The 12407-nt window shown below is 38.5% G+C and overlaps 1 protein-coding gene across 2 annotated transcripts in view; it reads left to right on the top strand.

The window, feature by feature from the left end:
• Window positions 1–242: 242 nt before the first annotated feature.
• wnt11 (wingless-type MMTV integration site family, member 11) overlaps window positions 243–12407 on the top strand; it is a 28485-nt gene continuing 16320 nt past the window's right edge. The window contains exon 1 of one of the 2 annotated variants that reach the window (XM_067432913.1): window positions 243–347. The gene's annotated coding sequence lies outside the window, so the exon portion shown is untranslated. The remainder of the gene's footprint in view (window positions 348–12407) is intronic. The other variant, XM_067432914.1, reaches the window with a different exon arrangement.

Here is a 12407-nt window from a genome sequence, read left to right as displayed (position 1 = left end):
TTCTGTATTCTTTTTTTTAGTTTTTATTTTAGTTTTGTCATGCATTATAGAAACTAACAAGTCTTTTTTTATCAGTTGATAAATTGGCCAGTAATATTACATTTATTTAATAAATTGTGCACCATTAATGAAGTTAGTTAATGTGTGCAATATGGTGGTAGTAGTTAACCGTTGATGTCGTTGGTTGGTTGTGAAGTCTGTTCAAATATTTTAATTCCTCCTTTTAATTGCGTTATTCTTTAATTCATAGCCTTTGATAGTTCTTTCCTTTTTTCCAAAACTAAGGAGAATCCTGCTTCTGTTTACCACTTCCTGTCAGTGTCCTCAACTCTCCCACTGAGTCAAAGGTAGGTAATGATTAATGTCTTCAATTTTTAATGCCTTTTTCTAAGAGTTCAGGCTTTTCACAAAGTAGCTTTGGCCCCCTGTAGCCTGTCGATGATTTGCAGCCATTCTTTAGCCCTTTGGTTCATAGACTGCAGATCCATCATAGAATATTGTTTTCAGGAGTAGATTTCGAGATGTCGTTGAGAAGCAATCAGTCTCCCATTTCCATGTAACCTTGGACCTATGATTCACCCTTGGGGGCTACAGTCTTTGACCTTTTAGGGTCATTTTTTGTGAGAGCGGCAGTAGATGTGGTTGGAAAGGCAAGAAAATAAAGCTATTAACAAGACAACGCCACAGTAATTGCAACTACAAATCAATCAAGGCCTGGTTTATTACTTTATTGTGGCAGTCAAGAGAAAGTAGGTTCTGAGACCAACCAAGGCAATTCCGAAGAATGTATGCATTTTTCTTTCTTTCCTCCCCTGTGGTTTTTGTCACGAGTTTAAGTGACTTAAGTTTGTAACAAGACAAATGCATGATTTTTTTATTTTTTTTTTAAGGATCAACAGTTTCATCAAAGCATTTTGTACAAATACATTCATGCTCTTATTCTACTCCGTTGTTAATTGGAAAAGTGTGGTTAGAAAATGTAGCTGTCCCGAAAACAATTGCTTGTTTGGTCAGTTCCCTGCGGATTTTTTTTTTTTTTTTTTTAAATGTGCCGTTGGATATTGTTCTGACAAGCCAAGTCCTTGTCCGTCTTCATCGACCAATGCGTTTCGCATACCACAGAGGTTTTGATTTTCTCCCAATTTTCCACAAGCAATAAATTATTATTTGTTTGATCTGGCCAGATTGTTGTGAATGCTTTGAGATATTCACTGTGCTTCAATACAAAGTTATATACAACATTTAGATGTTCAACTTATCTTTCTCATCTTTTGAAACCGCCAACATCAGTCAGGTGAATTTGTGTATTATATTATATTTCCAGCCACGGAATACACCTCATATGATGAGTTCACACTCTAGATCCAAAGACCCTGTTGCTCTAATGGTTTCAGATGATTTTATAACTATTCATTATAAACAGTGAACATTAAGTCCATCTTTAAGGAATGACTTAAGTTCCTTTGTCAGCCTTTTCCAGGCTAATAACTTGAGCCTTTAAAGCCCCCTGGAGCCATTAACCGCAGCTGAAATGCCAAGATACCTTTTCCCGTGTAAACTGCTATCTGGGATTAGTACATTTCCTCTCTCTGTCCTCCAAAAGCACTCAGTCTGAACGTTGTTTCACTCTGTTCATCTGGAGCATCCTCCGCTCTGATCACAGTGAAGAGGGCTCATGTATTCTCTGTCTGTAGGCCGAAACAGAGCTGCCCTCTCTCTCCTCTCAGAACAAAGGTCTGATTGTGTCTGCTCAGCCCGGTGTGAAAGAACTATCTCTTCGTGTTCCCCCTGCTCATCCACAGAGCAAACGGATCTGTCTCCTCTGTCGACTGGGCATCCCAGCAGCGCTGTTTGCAGACAGGATTACGTCTGAGTTCTTCTAGCTCTGAGACTTCCACCATCAGATTTTGTCATAGCCACTTTATTTCAAATATATTTTAATTCCTTAAAGGGTTAGTTCACCCAAAAATGAAAATTCTGTCATTAATTCCTCACCCACATGTTGTTGGACACCCATACAAAAAAAACGAAATAACGACTTAGTGATGGGTCGATTTCAAAACAAAGGTTCGAACCGTTAAGAATCAGCGTATTGATTCATGATTCGGATCGCCAAAGTCACGTGATTTCAGCAGTTTGACACGCGATCCGAATTATGAATCGATAAATTGATTCATAACCGTTCGAATCTTTGTTTTGAAATCGGCCCATCATTATATGTCGTTATTTCGTTTTTTTGTGCACAAAACTTCTCGTGTCTTCATAAAATGATTGTAGAGGCGCTGTAGTGAGATGGGCTTTGTAACGACGTCTTTAGTGCCTTTATGGGTCTTGAGAGAGGAAATGACATTGGTGTCAATGAAGGCCTTCCTGAGCCATCGGATTTCAACACTAATATCTTCATCTGTGTGTGAAGATGAACGGAGGTCTGACGGGTGTCCAACAACATTAGGGTAAGTAATTAATGATGGAAGTTTCATTTTTGGGTGAACTAACCCTAAATCCTACATTTTGTCTGTAATCTTATATTGTAAAATCAGATGTACGGCTGATTTAAAAAGTATGTTATATTTTTCGTCACTCTGTTTGATTGCATTACATCGCTTGCTAATCTTCCGGCCAAACCGAAAATTGCCCTAATTGAACTCCTGAGCTTGTTTCCTGCTGGAAGTCAAGGCTGGGCCATGCCGTAGGACCGGTGCATAATCATGTCCATGCACAGCTTGGTTTTAACTATACTCTTGAGAGAGAGAGGCAGAAGGCTTAACAAGGTTTTATTTCAAGGTTTCCACACCGGCAATCCCTAGCTAAAATCTCAGAACCCCCAACAAATAACGCATTTGGTTTGAGTTATTTCCAATGTCAAATATGTTGGTCAGATCCGGAAACACTTGATGTTTTTTTTTTTCATTCTGTGTATTCTGCATGTAAACCTAGACTTAAACATCAGATCTCTCATGTATTTAAATGCCATGGATTAACCTGTGAGTTTTTAAGGAGTGTTAGTATTTCTGCTTTCTCCCCTCTACTCTTAGTGTTTTGGAAGTAAAATAAGCATATCTTTGACAGATTAATATGCCTGCTTGAATTCTTGAAATAACTGTGTGCTTTTTGGCTTTCTAAATCAAGAGTATTAGGAATGTGTGTCACTGATTAATTTGCTTATGAGAGTTTGAGGTCTGAGTGCCTGCCGATGTGAATAATGCCCTGCTGGAAGAGTGGAGGGCAAGTAGGATTACCTTGTGATTTGGAGTGATTAGGTTACCGCTCTGGCAGCCTTTGCTCCCAACTACTTTACTTTCGGATCGGAGTGTCTGTAGTTCTTATAACCGACCCTGGTACTCTGGTTTCTTTTTGCTTTAATCCTACAGCAGGCTATTGATCAAAAACAGATGTGTCCGTACAGTTTATCTATTGTTCTACTTGTTACCTCTTTCTGCCCTGTTAATCTCTGCCGCCTTAGTAGATCAGTGTTCATCTAGACCCAAAACTTTTGCCAAGTCTGTGCCCTTACCACCCAGACAGCTCAATCCATTCTTTCATTTGGTTCAAATTCTCTAAGTCTTCAGAAACCGATATACAGGACAAAATCTGCAAATCAGGTGAAAGGCTATTATAATAGGCCACGTTCGCACAGCAGCAGAATGCAGTTGTCAGTAGAGTTGCCAAGTCCGCTTATTATAAGTGACTTTGGGCTTGCTTTATTATCCAAGAAGTTGCTTATAGATTTGTGCCGTCGTATGCTATTGCTTTATTTTATTTTGATGGTGTATTTCCATAATAGAGTTGTACATTTGAGCCTGTTAGGTTGGCACCCATAGGACAGCGTATGTGTTGTGCGGTTTCAAGAGATTATATTTTATATTGCATATTCTCCTTGCTCTTCCTCAATGTTTGCGATTGTTGTTCAAACTTATGATTTGATCACGAATGAGAGATGGTCTTTTTTGTGAAGCTTGATATAACAACACTTGTTGGATTTGTAATATTGCCAAATCCAAAAACCTAAGATTATAAAATAAGGCCTGCTCATTTTTACCAACATCTGTCTCCTGCTTTCTTTTCTTCCCTGGCTTCTTCTGTCAGGCTGATGGAAGACTTTTCGTAAATACCGTTTTGGATATCAGACATAATAATGCTATCTCACGACCAATACGTATGTATTTTACAAGGTGGCTGCGAATTCGTACAGTGTGTTTAAACCCAGTTATGGGTAGGTTTAGAGGCGGGGTAAGGGGTAGGTCATTTGTAAAACTGTATAAGAATTAAGCGACTCGTTAAATACGTACGATTTGCAAAAAATCTCACCAATTTGTTCGAGTGAGGTCATACGAATAAGCCACCTTGTTAAATACATACAAATTGCTGTGAGGTTGTTTTGGACATAATGCAAGGTTATTAATTTTGGTATCAGACACAACCTGCTGACAGGTTTTGGATATCAGACAAAATGGATATCTTCTCATGGGATTTAGTAAAGAAAGTGGTTCCAATATTCAGAGCGATTCAATCCAACAAGAGGTCCCACCCGTTGTAAATCCCAAAAGCTGACTGTGTGAACGTCTATAATAGCTATCCTAATTGCTATTTTATTGGCATACGTGAAATACAAATATGATTATTGTGTATTGGTTTACGGCCAGCTGTATTCTTCTTGCTCTTGTGTTGCACAGTTGCTTTTGGTCTATAGGAATGGCGTCTCATGACAGTGGTTATATCTCATGTGTACAAACCTCCATAACTCGCCCGGTTTGCTTGATGAGCAGCTTCTTTTGATCTTGTTTTGCTCTTACCATAAGTGCGTCTCTTCTGACCGATAAAGTCGCTGATTTTATCTCATCTGTATCGCCTGTCCCAGAATTCTCCTTGGCAGATGGGTTAAGACTTTGATCCTGTACTGAGGGAAAAATAACGCTCTCTCAAATGTGGACAGGACAACATGGATGCACACAAGGCGATGTCTGTGAGGCCGTTCATGCTCCTGCTGTTTGTAGCCATAGCTTAATTCTCCTTCCATGTTTCATGCTGGCTTGTGAACAAGCGTTCATTGTTCCTCCCCTTCACTTCCTTGTCTTTCCCACCTATTTTATCATTTACAAGTGGAGAGATCAAACCCCACACAGCTATGACGAGCCACAGACCATGCATCGAGTTCCCTGCGTGTTTGCTAATGATTATAGAATTTGATTTCATGAAAGTTTTCATTTTCCAAATCACTTTGCATATAACCATATCTGAGAGACTTCTTTGAAGTAGCAAATGTTACCAGACTGCAATAGCATAAAACAAACGGGTGCATGTTCCCATACAGTGAGACAAGTCACTTGTGTTTTTGAAAGTACCTCCCATCTGGTACATGAAAGAGGCCATCGGCTTCAAAGAGGAGAGAGAGAGAGAGAGAGAGAGAGGGCCAGTCCCAAACAAATGGTCCCTTTCTGAAGAACAGGTCCAAACTCTCTAAACAGTCTGAATTGGACGCTGAACGTTTTCTCTCTGGGTTCTCCTGCTGAGTGTGACTGTCCCAGTGTTTTTACAGCAAAAAGCACTTGAGAACACACACACACACACACACACACACACACACACACACACACACACAAACAAACAAAAGCATGTTCTGTGTTTTTTTGTGAATAGAAAACAAGTGTGTGTGGAATTTAAAATTAAGTCATTTTGACAAGAGTTCTGCACTGGAATCTTAATTGTGTGTGTGTGTGTGTGTGTGTGTGTGTGTGGAGGTGGGGGGGTGTAGCGGTTTCTACGTTCTCATTCTTGTATGTAAACTTCCTACAATGTTCCCCTAAACAGTAATTTGTTTACATTCACGCCATTTGAACTTTAGCACCACCATGCTCGCAATAGAAACAAAACCTCAGGATACTGGCATGCCGACATAAGCTGTTTGTCAGGTCTCTCTTCGTTCGGCCTATTAAATCATGATTTGTTTTTATGAGATTGCCTAATTAAAACAGGTTTCAAAAGAACAGCCAAAACAAAGCTTCTCCCACCTTAGCTTAAATAAACTGGCCGGACTCAGAGCTGCAGCCAAAATGATGCATTTCCTCTGAGTTTAAACAGCCAGTCAATGACAGACTCTCCATCACGGAGAAGCAGACAGCACCAAACAGACGCTGCCGCCTTTCTTGCGTCTCAAACAAATGGATTTTGTATTTGTTGGAGACGCGGAGCTGCTGAACAATGTTTCAAATCAACATGGCTGCCGTGTTCTGTTTGTACTGCGTAGATGTTTCGCCTCAAACGGGACGAGTCCAACCCTCGGGCACCATGTGTTCATGCAGAGCAATGCGTCTCAATCTTTATATTACAGATCTGACGGTCCAAACGTCTAAATGTATTGCTTCCCGAAACGAGAAGTTATAATAATTTTTGTATTATTTAACTGTTATTTATGGTGGTCTACCAGTAAATTATCTACATGTAGATATCTTTATTTTATTTGATATATTTTTGATGTTATATGTGTAGGGTATATAATACAAAGAAATATAATAATAAAATGTATTTGTTAATAAATTAACATTTAAAAATGGTCTATATATAATTATACATACACTGTACTTTTACGCACACACACACACATACAGTAGATTATTTACATTGATATTCTTGCATTTGTGAAGATTTTATTTGTCATATGTAGTCTATATAATGTAATGAAATATAATACATATGTATGTTAATAAATTAACGTTTAAAAATTGTCTATAAATAATTATATGTTGTACTTTTACGTGCACTCAGTAGATTATCTATACAATTTTTGCATTTGTGTAGATATTTAATTTATTATTGTCATATGTAGGGTGTATAATATAATGAAATCAAATTTTTTTTTAAATAAATTAACATTTAAAAATTGTCTATACAAACGTGAAATATGAGCTTGCTTATGGGAGTGAGTTCAGTGAACACACACACACACACACACACACACACACACATATATATATGTATTTATGTATATATATGTATGTATGTGTATATATATATATATACATATATACATGCGCACACACACTGCCCCTAAACCTACCCATCACAGGAAGCATTCTGCATTTATACATTTTCACTAAAAGAACATAATTTAGTATGTTTAGATATCCATTTACATTGTGGGGACCGCTGGCTGGTGATCTCAGGGGATCCCACAATGTAATATAAACAAGTATACACACACACACACACACACACACACACACACACGATAATATAATGACGTTTTCAAACAGAAATACATGTCTATAAAGTTATGAATAATGATGACCACAGGTTTTATTAGCATCAAAACGCACTAAAACCTCATCACTGTGATGAAGACACTCAGGTATTATTTTAAACGCATTAAGACAGATTTGTTTAGCCTTCGGCAGAAGTTTATTTGTTGGCGTAACTGACGTGCAGCTCCGATCTATCCGTGGCGGACAGTCGCTCAGACAGGAGACAGCTGTTAGACGTCTCTGCACTCCTTCAACAAGCTCAGGATGAATGATCTGAATATGTGTCGGGTAAATGGCGCGATGTGTCCGCTGATGTCTCAGATAGAAGACAAATAGCGTGGAGCAGTTGGCACAGCTGCCACAAATGATTCATTACGCAAACGTTAAATCATTAGTCTCAGTAACGGCATTAAACTTCACACATGCATACCCACCACAAAATGTCTAAAATTACTAAATCGAGTTAACGTTTCAAACTAGAAATACCCCCAAAAAGGCATTTTCTCATTCAAAACACATGTATATTTCAGCCCCATGCATAATTTCAGTTATATAAACCGAAGTAGCTTTCTTGCCCTCTGTGAACCGGCCTAAGGCTGTGTGAGACTGTTTGAAGATCAAAGTGACTGTGGTGTTGATCGTGGTACGCGGAGGAATTGAGAATCTGCATGTTAAAACCTCGAACACAGACACTAGAGAGGTCACGGCTCTGCTGGTCAGTCTTCAGTCCCGTTTGACCTGATATTAAGAGTTCATGTCCATTCACATCTCTCTGCTGCTAATGCTCTTCACGCCAGACTCCTGTAATGGCTCCACACTGCTGCGAACGCATACAGGGGCAAGACAAATGGCATCTTTTGCAGAATCTGAATCAATTTAACAAATTAAGAAAACATACAAAATGAATGTTATTTTTTTAGCACTGTCCTAAATAAGATATTTTATTTAAATATAGACCAAAAAAAGCTGAATTTATAAAAAATACTGTTCAAAAGTTTACATACACACCCTTGATTATTGTTGTTCCCTGATGATCCGTGTGTGTGTGTGTGTGTGTGTGTGTGTGTGTGTGTCGTTCCCTGATTATCCACCGCTTTGAGAGTGTGTGTGTCTTTCTCTGATGATCCACGGCTGTGTGTGTGTGTGTGTGTGTGTGTCTCGTTCCCTGATGATCCACTGCTGTGTGTGTGTCGTTCCCTGATGATCCACGGCTATGAGTGTGTGTGTGTGTGTGTGTCTTTCCCTGATGATCCACGGCTATGAGTGTGTGTGTCATTCCCCAATGATCCACAGCTATGAGTGTGTGTGTGTGTGTCATTCCCTGATGATCCACGGCTTTGAGTGTGTGTGTGTCTTTTCCTGATGATCCACTGCTGTGTGTGTGTGTCTCTCGTTCCCTGATGATCCGTGTGTGTGTGTGTGTGTGTGTGTGTGTGTGTGTGTGTGTGTGTGTGTGTCTTTTCCTGATGATCCACTGCTGTGTGTGTGTCTCGTTCCCTGATGATCCACGGCTGTGTGTGTGTGTGTGTGTGTGTGTGTGTCGTTCCCTGATGATCCATGGCTGTGTGTGTGTGTGTTTGTGTGTGTGTGTGTCTTTTCCTGATGATCCACTGCTGTGTGTGTGTCTCGTTCCCTGATGATCCACGGCTGTGTGTGTGTGTGTGTGTGTGTGTGTGTGTGTGTGTGTGTGTGTGTGTCGTTCCCTGATGATCCACGGCTGTGTGTGTTCTATGATGGTTGTTCTTGAGCCTCTTGTTTGTCCTGATCAGTTAAACTGACCAGCGTTCTTCAGGAAAATTCTCCATGTCCTTAAAGCATCTTCTGCATATTTGAACTCTTTCCAGCACTGACTTTGTGATTCTGAGATCTGAGGATGTGTGTGTGTGTGTGTGTGTGTGTGTTTGAGCCTCTCCAGCAGTGACTGTGAGATTCTGAGAACTTTTATTGGTTTTATCATTTAAATAAGACCCGTTTATCGATGCTACTACCATCCAGTCACAATGTTCAGAATGCACTGAATCTCTGAAATATAATGACTGTGGTTTTTATTATTGTCCAAACTCTATTATCTCCAGCACGTCCCCCTCAGCTTGGCTAATTCCCATTCCCACATATCATTTTCTGTGGGCAGATGCGTACATTTGCTTCCCGATTGCTTTGGGTCAAGATTAGCGCTCCACGGGCATTTCCCGTTATATTGAGCTGAAACGGTGCAGCTTGGCAGAGAATGAAAATGTCATGCTTCGGCAATTGGCGGTGGTACCTCTTAAGAGTATCAGATTAGCTCTAAATATACACGCTGCCCTCTTTTCTGTGCTTCGCCGCTTTGGTTTCAGCTGTGAGCAAAGGATTACTTTATTAGATTATTTCTTAAATCAATTAAACTAAAATAGTCATGCCTACAGTTTCCAATATCATCGCATGCCTTGCTGGAGTGAATGATAGACGTCTGAGTCATTTGTGTCTTCCTGACATCCCTCAGCATGCCTTTATTATGCAATAAGATGTGTATGGAATGGCTCAATCAAGGTTATAGTGCATGATTTACTGCGCATAGGTAAATAGTGGCAGGCATTTACTCGCGCGCGCACACACACACACACACACGCAAGACCTTGAACAAAAGGGTTCTGCACAGTTATTTGAGACGAGAAACATCCACATTTTGAGAATAACCTCGTTCAAACATTTGCAGAAATCTTCAGCAGATTTTGTATTGTTCTTTTACTGTTGACGTATTGTAACGCTGCATTATGTGGCTTAATAATTCAAGAACTTTACAGTAATTTACCCTGAAATGTCATGGTAATCGTTTCATAAGTGCACTGTAAACCCGAATAAGTTGGCCGGATTTATAGCAGAACAGGCAGTGCCTTATTCAGAGTCTAATAACACAGACTCCGCCCAACAATGCCTGATAATTGGGCGACTCGAGATTATAAAAGACGTCCTCAGTGGCGTATGCAGTAGGGTCTTAACGCGATCGACCCGGGTTCGAATCCGCCTTTTGCCGAGCTTGATCTTCTCCCTTTTCCCATTACATCGGAAAGGCATTTAGTTTCAATAGAACTTAAGAACATTTTCTAAAAGTGGAAATAAAGTGCCTAACGAAATGTTTAATCATAATAATAAAAGCATTTATTGGGTCAGGTTTGGGGTCGGTGTATGGAGGGCTATTATTGTCCCACTAAGGCAGCTTCCATTTAATAATTTTAATAAATATAATAATTGACATGGGTATTATTGCATCCTGTTAATGTAGAACAATCCTGAGGTCCAAATAGTATGTATCTGTCAATATGAAGTATAAATAGCATGTTATTACTATTTACACATATTGCAAAGAACTGCTACATTTACATGGAGTAAATGTATTATTTATGTTAATATTTATTCATGTGCGTTATTTTTACATTTTCTCTCCCTTTTGAGTGTCATGGCAAAGCATGCTGGGAAATATAACTTCCAGCCCAGTTTCGGCTAAATTTAAGTTAGTCTAAATAAAGAGAAACAAGTTCACAAAACTCTTAACAATTCCGATTACTAAAATGTGTTTTGAGAACTCAGATTAAACAAATGAGTTACTTTTATCAGAGTATTTATTTACTTTTTCTTTTAAGTTTACCCTACTCAAACTAATGAATTATTGTGAGCATTTACACGCCTTGTTTTTATTATTTTGCACTGTTGATGTTTGTTTTTTTGCTCATTTGTCTCACATTCATCCTCTCAGCCCTGCTTTTACACACGTAACCACAGAATCAGTGGAATTGCCTGCTTTATATAAAACAGTAGATACTGTTAACAGTGGAAAAACTCTTAATGATTGTATTTTAATTGCATCGTTATTTGAAAACTGGGTTGTGCGGTGTGTTTTACAGGGGAATCTTGTGAGTTTTTCACTGCAGGAGGCGTTTTTTTGGAGCAGAAAGCCAGGTTAATAAGAGAAGCATATGGCCAGAGAACATCTTGACTTTTATTACACCGTAGACACTATTAAAATGACACTTACCTTAGATGGTTAAAATATTAACTTGGCCATTGTGTGTGGTGGGATCTGTAATAAATGGATACACATAGTGGCCTATTTTTTATTCTGTACAAATATTTTCTCAACACATTTATATTTATTATTAGCAATCTGTAATGATAATGAATCCTTTAATGGACTCTTTTATTCTTCTCGATAGACCAAAAATAACACGAGAATTTAATAGCTCATTATTATAAATTAGGAAACGTCTTTGTTCAGATGTGGACTTCAGTGGGCTACTGGGAGTGTTTCTGAAGGTTAAATCATTTATTGTGTGAAATGTAGAAGAACCTTTGTCATATAGAGGCTAATATGAAACGTGCATCAGGATGTATTCATCACATGGAAATCATTATTGGCCTGCTTGGAAAATTGCCTCTGCCGTTTTTGGAGTGGCCAATACGGGCCGTGTAAATGGCATGAGTGTGGAAACTTCATTTTATGGACCATGCAAACACTAGAGTTGTAATATTTCCAACTTTGTAGCAAATTGTGTGAATTTTTTTTTTATTCCACCCGAAATTGATGCTCCCACGATTTCTCCCTTCCCATGGATCGCAGAAAACAACCTTTCCCAAAGTATCAGTTTTCAAATATATGCTAGAAAATTGTATGATATTATGAGTGGTTTATTAGAAAGGACATTTGGTTACACTTCATTTTAAGGTTTCATTGTTAGTGTAATTATACAATGATAAATAAATATATATATATACTGCGTAATATTAATTAACATGTACTTACTATAGGGTTAGGGGTTGGTTCAGGATTAATTGCATGTAATTATGCATACTTAACTGTTATTACTATGGTAAGTACATGTAAGGACACTGTAAAATAGTGTTACCAGAAAAGTAATTGTGATATTTCAAGAAAGTTTTAAATTGGCTAATCACTACTGTACAAAATAAAGGTGACAGGATGGACTATTTAAAAAATAATAAGATAAATCACACACGCAGGGATGATGGAATTATAAATCATTTTAAATTATAGGCTATATAGAGAGAATAAATATATAGATATTTTGTTTCCATCGAAATGTGGCTAATTAAGAATAATTTGGGGTTACATTTTATTTTAAGGGGTCATCGTTACAGTGTATTTATATATTTAAGTACTGTGTAATATTAAAG

This window comes from Pseudorasbora parva, chromosome 23, assembly GCF_024679245.1.
Source record: "Pseudorasbora parva isolate DD20220531a chromosome 23, ASM2467924v1, whole genome shotgun sequence".
NCBI classification, from domain to species: domain Eukaryota; kingdom Metazoa; phylum Chordata; class Actinopteri; order Cypriniformes; family Gobionidae; genus Pseudorasbora; species Pseudorasbora parva.
The sequence above is the reverse complement of the archived record's forward strand: the minus strand, read 5'-3'. Positions and strand labels throughout refer to the sequence as shown.